We start from the raw sequence: 9607 nt of genomic DNA on the forward strand, positions 1-9607 counted from the left end.
ATTTTTGTTTTTTGGGACACTCTGAATTCCCTGTTTTGGTCTCACATTCAGGGCCGCCGTGTATCTTCCTAATTGCTTCCTCAAATAAGCTTTACAGCTTTTATATTAAGATAGGGATATTCTCCCTTATGTCTATCACTTAATGTGCTGTTTGGACTAAATAAAAGAGGCCTTTGGTCAGTGCTATTAAAAATGCAGCCCAGGGGGCAGTTGCAGCCTTTGAAGAGTCTTCAGTGGTGGTTAAAAATATTGATATGAAGCAGAGAGCCATTGCAGTCTCAGATATTACAGAGAAGAGATTAACCCAGTGTGAAACTTTCCAAACTGTGCACAGATAATTTTATAAATAGTTTGTTTTAAGGAAAAAGTAAAAAAAAAAAAAAAAAACCCAACCTGGATTGATATCACTTTTCTTTTGCTGCTTTCAGATGCCTTCAAGTATTCAAACCTTCGAACCCTGAGCAAATTGGTTTACTTTCTTTTGAAAACATGGAAAAAGTAAATGAGCAACTTGGCAAGAAGTGTTCTACAAACTGCAAGACGTTAGTAAGTTTGCATTTTAAAAAAGCTAGGAATTTCTTTTAAAACTACATTATAATTATCATAATTATATATTTAAAATTATTTTACAGAGTTATATTATTATTTAAACACCCCTTTCAGGTCATTTCTTGTTTTTCACTGGGATTTTTCTTTTTTGTTTTGTTTTGTTTTTTTAACTTAGAGAGAAATCAAGCAAATTTGCTTTGGTTTCAAGGGGTTAAAGTACAGTTGGCGCTAAAATATTTAGCAGATTATATTTGTGGCTCAAAGTGTGTTACATGCTCCTTTGCCTATGAGTTACATCCTCAAAGACTGTAATTTTTGTTTTTTGGGACACTCTGAATTCCTTGTTTTGATCTCAATATCAGAGCCCTAGAACTGGTCATGATTCACTGTTTAGCCCAAAGCCACCACAGCCAGGTTTTTATAGTCATGCAGGATTTTGGATTCAAGGCAAATCACAAGCTGGACAGTCGCAGTTGCTCATTGTGTGCTGCAGGCTTCTGCCCTGACTACTTAACTTTGGTTCTTTTCTGTTGCAAGAGAAATCATCTCAGGGCGCACATCTACACAAAACGTTTGAAACCTAATTGTGAAACTGCAGCTGAGTTGCTTAATTGTGAAATGTCTCTCTGACATTAATGAGTGCCTGCAGAGTGTGTCAGTTGCTGGCCCCGTATTGAGCAGGTGTTGAGTCACTGATCCACAGTACCAGTATTACCAAGAAGGAATGAGTTGTCTTCATGCATGCCTGAAAGCTTGTGAAGGCTTTAATGTGTCACAGACTGCCAGGACACGTCTGCATATCCGTTCTCGTGATGTTTTTGATCTACTCGACACATTTTCTTTGCACTTTCGACTCCTGAGGCTGTAGGTATATATATAAAAAAAAAAATTATAATTACCTGCTATTACATTGATTTGTCATCTTCTATCACTGCAGAGCCTCTTTGGGTTTAGAATTTTACTTATATTTATGTGTGCATGTGTGCCTTTTGTCCCTACATGCACTCCTGTATGCAAACATATGCGTTTAACTGTTTGTGCATGTATGTGTGGATGAGTACGTGCATTTGGGTGTGTGTGCATACACGTGTGACTGAAAAAGAGAGAGAGAGAGAGCCATGAAAGCGTGTCATGTCAGCGGGCCGAGTTAGCTCTGAAGTCTGTCATGCCGTCAGGCTGCAGAAAGAGCTCTTCATTCTTCACTCCACTCAGACAAAGGTGACTCGATGCTCCAGGATTTTCCTGCTACAGCAGCCACCAGTTATTTAATAATCATCCCATCAAACCGTATATCCACTTTATGATGACTTACAGTACAAACCCCACATGAATATTTTGTTAAATGTTTCAAACTCTACTAATTGGTCTTCAGTTTAAATACATACTTGGAATGTTTGTAGTTTTGTGATTAAGACACTGCCATTAAGAGGAATACATTTGAGTTATGGCTTTTAATTAATTAATTAATTAATTTTTAAAGGCAGTTTTAAAGTGATCTGTTCTCCAATTGTGGTGGGATACTGCCCGATAAATAAAAATCGCTCAGTAAACCTTAATAACATTGAAAGTTTATTGTCATGACAAAATGCTTCTCACATTTTTACAAAATATTTTAAAGTTATTACAAGATATTACATTAATATAATAAGAATCTGTTATTTTTATGACAACATATGATTTGGCTTGTTACAACATGAAACGTTTTATGTTATTATATGATAATTTATTCGTCTAACTTAAAATATTTTACATTCTGAAAGGACAAAGAATATATTGATACAATAGTGAAGGTTTCTTTCAATAATGTGATAAGAGTGTATGTAATAAAAACATATTTTCTAATGTGAAAATATCCTGTTAAAACATGAAAAACATTGTGTAATAAAAATAAACTTTTTACATTTTTTTGCTTACAAATTTATCCTGTTATAACAAGAACTTTTATTGTTGTAAAAATATATCATTTATCCTGTTAGAATGTAAAATGTTTCATGTAAAAACATGATATTTTCTTGTTCTAACGTGAAACGTGAAATATGAAACACAAAATGTTATAACAAGATAAACTGTTTAATGTCATCACAAAAAATGTTTCTTGTCATTACATGATACTTTTGTATGGACCAATAAAGTAAAAATATCTTGTTATAATATAAAAACATCTTGTCAAAACATGAAAACCATCATGTTATAACACTAAATTCTTTACATTATTTTTGTGATGCTGATCTGTTTTTTTGCATGTTTGTTTGTGCATTTGTTGTTTTTGTTTGTTTGGGGTTTCTTTTTGGCGTGGCAGTTGTAACTTAGTGTCCTCTTGATCCAAAAACAGCAAAGTAAATCTGTCTAGCCAAACCAGCTATCATCATGTGAAACAGAAAGTCTCCACTCAGAATATTGACCTCATTTGAATCAACGAAAGCCACAAGACATCGTGTTTCCGGAGCTATGGTACATCTGAAGATAAAATAACCAAACGAAACAATATGGGACCATTACATCTATCACCGGAGCATTGTGGTTCTGAGTCATTCCTAATGTTGTGTGATCAATGAATGTGTTCAAGAACAAATGGTTCTGGAAAAATCCATTGTGACTCAAATTGTTTCCATGTTGCTGACTGAATGCCACTCTGGTTCATCGGAGGTGACACTTGTTGACATTAAATGCATTTAATTTTACACATCAAGTGGAACAAAACTGTGATTTTCATTTGTTTCCATTTCCCACAACTCTGGTTCCACCCATATGCGAAAATCTGTTTAGAAATATGTATTGCGACACTTTTTATTTGACCAAACATCTAAGGGAAACAGCACAGTTCCTTGTACATCAAAATGGAGGCCTGTTTTTGTAGAATCATTAATTTAGAGCACTCCCTTTCTTTCTGCAGCAGATTTCCTCTGCAATATGCAATTCAAGTAACTCAAACTAAGGGGCCGTGGCAGCATTTGAAAGTCAACAACCATAAAGGCCTTTCGTCAACAAAGCCACACATGTCAACACATTAGCAGCGATCTAATAGAGTTTGGCAGTCTGAAGTGGCCATTGCTTTCCTCCAAAATCTAGTGGCTACAGCAGCTGTCGTGGCCTGAAAATGGTAGTTAGGACTGTGGACTGATATCATTATATGTGGTATCAAGTAAAAAAACAAACAATTTCAATATCACGCTCAGGCTCCCATTAGTCATGAGTTGTACAGTTGTGGATATGCTGCAGATAATCCCTCTGAACACGTTTCCATAGTTAAGTAAACATGTTAAATAAACCAGATTTAGTATTGTTCACATGAATTACACATGTAGCACAACATAAATGATTGGCACTTAGATTTAATGAGGGCTATGTGTCCAATACGACATAATAAAAATAATTAATGTTAGTTGAATACCCTGTGAAACAGCCTTCTGCTGGGGTACGGCAACACCACTTGGACAAATACAACCTGGCCTCTCTCTCATCTCGTCAAATATGGACACTTGGTCACCCTTTCGCAGCAGTATGAGACGTGCTGTGGGGCGGCATTTGTTTATGCTCTGAGCAACTACTGTTATTTAATCCCATCTGGCACCAGACATCAGAAGGACGTTGGACTCTTACGCTGGGCAGACATTAAATTTTGTGTGGAATAGAAATCGGGTTGACGTATTTTAAACATCGATTGACGTTAGAATTTCAAATTGTTTGGACATTAACAAGATGATGCTTTGCAAATGTTGCATTTTGTTCTGTACAATGACAACATTTTGTTATTCCTCATCAAGATTACATTGGCAAGAAACACTTGGAAGATGTTGGATTTTGGTTACTTAACAACAATGATATGTTAAACTTGAAACCAACAAAATATGGTAATTATTCTATATGAATGGCCTGGCACTGATTTTTGGTAAACTAACATCACAACCTAAATTAATCAAATACCAGTGTTTAAAGACACTGGTGGCCAGCTAAGAGTGACAACGTCCACACAGGGTGGGAGGGAGTGGAGGTGGACTTGTCAAACAAACTCTGGACTTTCACCCAGAGATCACTGTTTGTATGTGTAGCGTGTATTACGTTAGTAACAATCATACTTATTTTGAGCCAAACCATGATGTTTTTTTTTCTAAACCTAACAAGTACTTAACTGACGGAAGTAAAACCAAAAACCAAGGATTTTTTTTGTTGCCTACGTTCTAAGTTTACTTTGAAAAAGACCGTCGTCCATTAAAGTCCATAACTAATGCAGCAGGGGAACCTAGACCTGCATATTTTGATGTGATGGACCACTGACCACTCGTTGGTATTTTAAGAGATGGGAGTGAGAATGTGTTGACATACCAACAGTAATAATAATTGCAATTTTTAAGTGTATGTATGATTATCTATGAGTGATTATTTTAGGAGGCTGCGTGTGGTTGCACGTCATAGAATAGCATTTTTTAAAAAATCGTATCAATGTGCGTGTGTGTGTGCGTGTGTGTGTGTGTGTGCCCGCCTTGGGACTGTGATTATACTGCACAATGTTGTAAAGTGACCATATAATAAAGTATGACATTTGCTGGTTTTCCGTCAGTTCTATCAGCTTCTCCTTTGGGAGTCAAACCTCACGCTGCTCCACTCACTGATCACTGAAGTCACAACAGCTACCTGATAATAACTTAAATGTTGACTTTGTTTCTCAAGAATGGAAACAACTGATTAGAGCAGACGAAGCATGACAAAGAACACAACAAAGCGAACACAATGAATAGTTTTTTGGTGGCCCTGTTCAAAACACAGCACTCGATAGGAAGTCTGATATACCCCGAGCCTCTCTTGTTCGTCTTGTGTGGTGACATTTTATTGGATAAGAACAGGGCCCTGTGGTAGCAAGAGACAGAGAGAGAGAGAGAGAGGGTGAGAAAAAAAAGAGCCACAACGAGAGAGGAGAAAAAAATCTTTAAGCACCTGTAGTAAAACACAATGCACGGTTTTGAAAACAGTAAAGGGAGGAATTTTTCTAAAATGGGCCAAGTCACGTCTTCAAGGCATCCAAGACAGAGAGATGAAAGCACCAGGGAGCGGAGGAAATGGGGGTTGAGGAGGCGTCACCTGGAGGACTGCCTGCTATTGACAGGATCCCAACCAGGCAAGACGACCGAAAAACCGACTAAACTTAGGCGCTGTGTTTTAGAGAAAGCGGCGGGGTTGTTGGGGGTGGCTGCAGTTGCAGACAGCTGTTTCAAACCAGATCATCAACCTGCTCTGAGCAACAACTCGGAGCAGCCAGATGCTGCTGATATCCCAACAAAAGGCACAAGATGTTTACCCTGGAGTTTGCAAAGCTAAGTATGTCATAAAGGTGATAGGTATTTGTCAGCAGCAGGCACTGCCAAGATTAACAAGAGGCTGACATTACGCTCACAGTCCAGTGAAACTGAGGGATTTGATTGCGAGGACAGGAGGTGGGCACGGCGAGGCTCACTTCCTGTGACGTTTCATGGTGGTGAAGGCTCATTTACGAGCAAAGAACCTGAATGATGTGTTTACTGTGCTTCTAGATACGTCGTTTTTGTTATGACTCGGCTGATAAGCGTTTTGCTGATAAGGTGGACGTGATGATAACAAATGTTTATGACTGTCTGGTGTCTATGAGGCTGTGATTCCCTGAGACAACAATGGAAGACAATACCAAAAACGGTGTGGGAGCTGACTTTCCAAAAAGAGGGTGGGGTTTTAAAAGATAATGCTGGTGTCATTTAGGATTATATCATACAGAAAGCTATGTGTACATTTTCTCCAGCATGTATAGATGAAACACAGAAAAAATGTTGGTTCCTCAGTGTGTTTGAGGTGCTGTATAGCACCGCTGGCACACAAGGAACTTTTTAAGCCATCGTATTATTTAGGCCACGTTTAGACAAGAACAGCCCTTCTATAATATGATAACATTGTATAAACAATTTTTGTGCACACAGATTCACAAAAACAACAGAAAATGCTGTAGTATGCATGCCAGGCCAGTAGTTGGCGGTGTAACTTTGTAATGATGCAACATAGAAGAACAACATGCATGAAGTGTGGATCTGTGCTCTGCCAGAGTACATGGCAACAAAAGTGGTGGCATTTAAAAAAAAAATGCACTCCTACCCAGTTTCAAAAAGTTGCATTTTCAGGCCCCTAAAACACCATTGTCATGTGAACTAAAGGCCAAACCGCAACAAAAGTTTAACATTTCATGCAAAAACTGTTGCAGTGTAAACGGCCCCTTAGAGTGTAACAAAGTCAATTATACACCAGCAACACGTGTGACATGTAGTATTACAGTTACACAAAATTTGTGTAAATAGTTACAACCTGACACGTTAGGCCACAATGATAATATGTGGAACTTTTGAGACTCAGTTGCTGCACCCCTATGTTCATTTCCGGGGGTGCCCCCTATATACGTTTGTCCTGCCTTTAGCCTCTGTTGAACTACATTGACCTCATTTATAAGTTAATCTGCTAGCTAAAACTTACTGTGTGGCACATTAATATATTCCTGTGTTATTTGATGTGTGTCACATAAATGACAATTGAGAGAGGATTTTGATTTATATCTTATCTCAGGTATGTTGTCTGTGCTTAACCCTTTGAAACCCGGAGCGACATAACTTTTCTTGTGCTTCTTTCAGAAGTATTTGAAACCTATTCTGTCAAAAACATGGGGAAAATGGCAATGAACACATTGGAAAGAAAAGTACCATGAATTACAAGAAAGAAGTAGATTTAGAAAAAAGCTAAGGAAAAATGTCCAGGAATAAAAGAAAAAATGTAGGGAAAAACTATTATACTATTATAAGTATTTAAGCACTTTTCACAATTGATGTCTTATCAAATTTCTTACATTTTTTTATGTCTGTTTAATTTAATTTATTACTCCTTTTTGGGTAGTTTTCTTGTATATTTTACTAATTTCTTGCTATTTTTTCATCGTTCCTTCTTTAATTGCTCATTGTCTTCTTCCCATGTTTTTTAAGGAAACCAGTTTGCTCAGGTTACAAAGGGTTAATGTATTGAACAAATGCTTTTTTATTTGCTGTTTTATTGTTCTCCATGGAATAGGGGCTTAAGTCACATAAATTCATGGAGGATTTTATTATTTACATAATTTGTCAGAATAAACAGAGTTTGCTTCCAAAGATATCCTGTTGGTGTCTTCATCTAAACACAATGCTGAACACTACCAGCTACAAGAAGTTCTCCACTTGTTCTAACCCCAGTTAACTAAACTAAACCCAGCTGAAGACCCAGTAGAGAGGCTTTTGTGTCTGGCTCTTCAGCTAGGGAAAGAACCAGCATAAAAATAGCTTACAAACGGTGTTTATCTCCAAAAGATATCACATAAAAGCAGTGGCTCTCACCTTTTTTTTGCCCCCGTGTGCACAGAAATATTCCAGGCTAGAAACAGCAAGATATTTTGCTCCTCAGAAAGCACTGAGTGCAGTATTCTGAGACTTTGTATTTAAGGATGTTCTCTTCAGGTGAGCATTTCCAAAAACAGCTCTCCCTGCTGCAACACAGCTGAGTTAAATAATCAGCTCATTATCAAGCAGCTTCTGGAGTTCATAACGCGTTGAGCATTTGAATCAGCTGTGTTGGAGCAGGGAGGAAACATGCAGGACAAGTGTTATTCAAGGAGAAACACTCCTTTAGGGTATAATCACCTGAAAATAAGAGCTATTGTTTTTTTTTTTATACCTTAAAACAAGACGTTTATATCACACAGTGAGCGGGTCTGTCTACAATTAGCCAAACAGCATTGGAAAGGCGTTGATTTGTAACGCCAAACTGCTTTTTTCTGTATTTTTATGGGTTTTAATCTCAAGCTCTGTATGTTTAGGACAGGAGGACATCTCTGGATAATTCAGCTGCTGGTAAAAAAAACCTCCTGAACAACAAACAGAAGGAATTTTCGAGAAGTTTCAGCAGGTTGGAATCTATAATACTCACCACTAGATGTTACTAAATCTCACAAACTGGACCTTTAATAAAGTGTCATTTTAAAGCAAACAGACTCCTCCATGGTATTATCTGACATTATTCAAAGGCGCCAAGGCTCAAAAATGTAAAAATAATATAGTGCTATATGATCTCTAGTTATTCTATATAGCACTATTTGACAGGGGCGCCATATAAGGGCTGCCATATAGCTCCTGAACAGGTTCCCTATGATGACAAGCACCATTTAGCACCATTTTTGCTTAGAGTGTACTGTTATTTTTATATTTATAAAAACTGGCTTCACTGAGTCCAAGAGAAACTCAAACCTGAATAAAAGTAATACAGATGTGTTGATAAAGTTTGTCAGGTGGCAGGTATTTGAGGGATTGTTTGAGGGTGGAGTTTTCCATTCCTTCTGTAGGTGTCAGCTGAGTGACTGGAAGCAGAGCGTAACATAATGTGGACTGATAGAAAAGACAGGAAGTATGACCAAATCACACTTCATGGTTGCTATAACTGATCATCTCACGCTTACAAAAGTTGTTTTTCACCATGAGCCCCGCACTGTGTGCAAACTCCAACATGAAATATAAAGTGACAAATGACACAAACTTAAAACAAACGTATTAAAATCGCTGGAATAAAACACAAGCATAAATAAAAGCCGGACCGTGATCCAATGTTCCCTCTGCAGTGGCACAACCTGTACTTTCACAACTCGTACTTTCTCCTGTACTCGCATTCTAATTTGAGCTGGCATCAGTTTTCAAACCTTTATTTATCCAGGGAGGCTTCTGCTGAGCACGCTTGCTGTTTTTTCGGCAACGCCCTCCTTCACATTCACACCTGGGAGCTGTAGTCATCAGTTTTTATGGATAAAAAAAGGTATTGCACTGTCCTTCTGATACAATTCGACGGTATCTTACCTTTGGGTGGTTTGAAACTTTAATGTGTAATCATAGCCGAATCCCGCGGGGCTAACTAGCTCGCTAAAATCATAAAGTATTATTGCATGGTTTTCATAATAGTGACAAACAACAGACAAGGCGGTGAGCGGGAGCACCCAACGACACATAGAGGGGGAAGAAAAACAGAGAGGTTTGTCATC

Source organism: Plectropomus leopardus, chromosome 9, assembly GCF_008729295.1.
Source record: "Plectropomus leopardus isolate mb chromosome 9, YSFRI_Pleo_2.0, whole genome shotgun sequence".
Lineage (NCBI taxonomy): Eukaryota > Metazoa > Chordata > Actinopteri > Perciformes > Serranidae > Plectropomus > Plectropomus leopardus.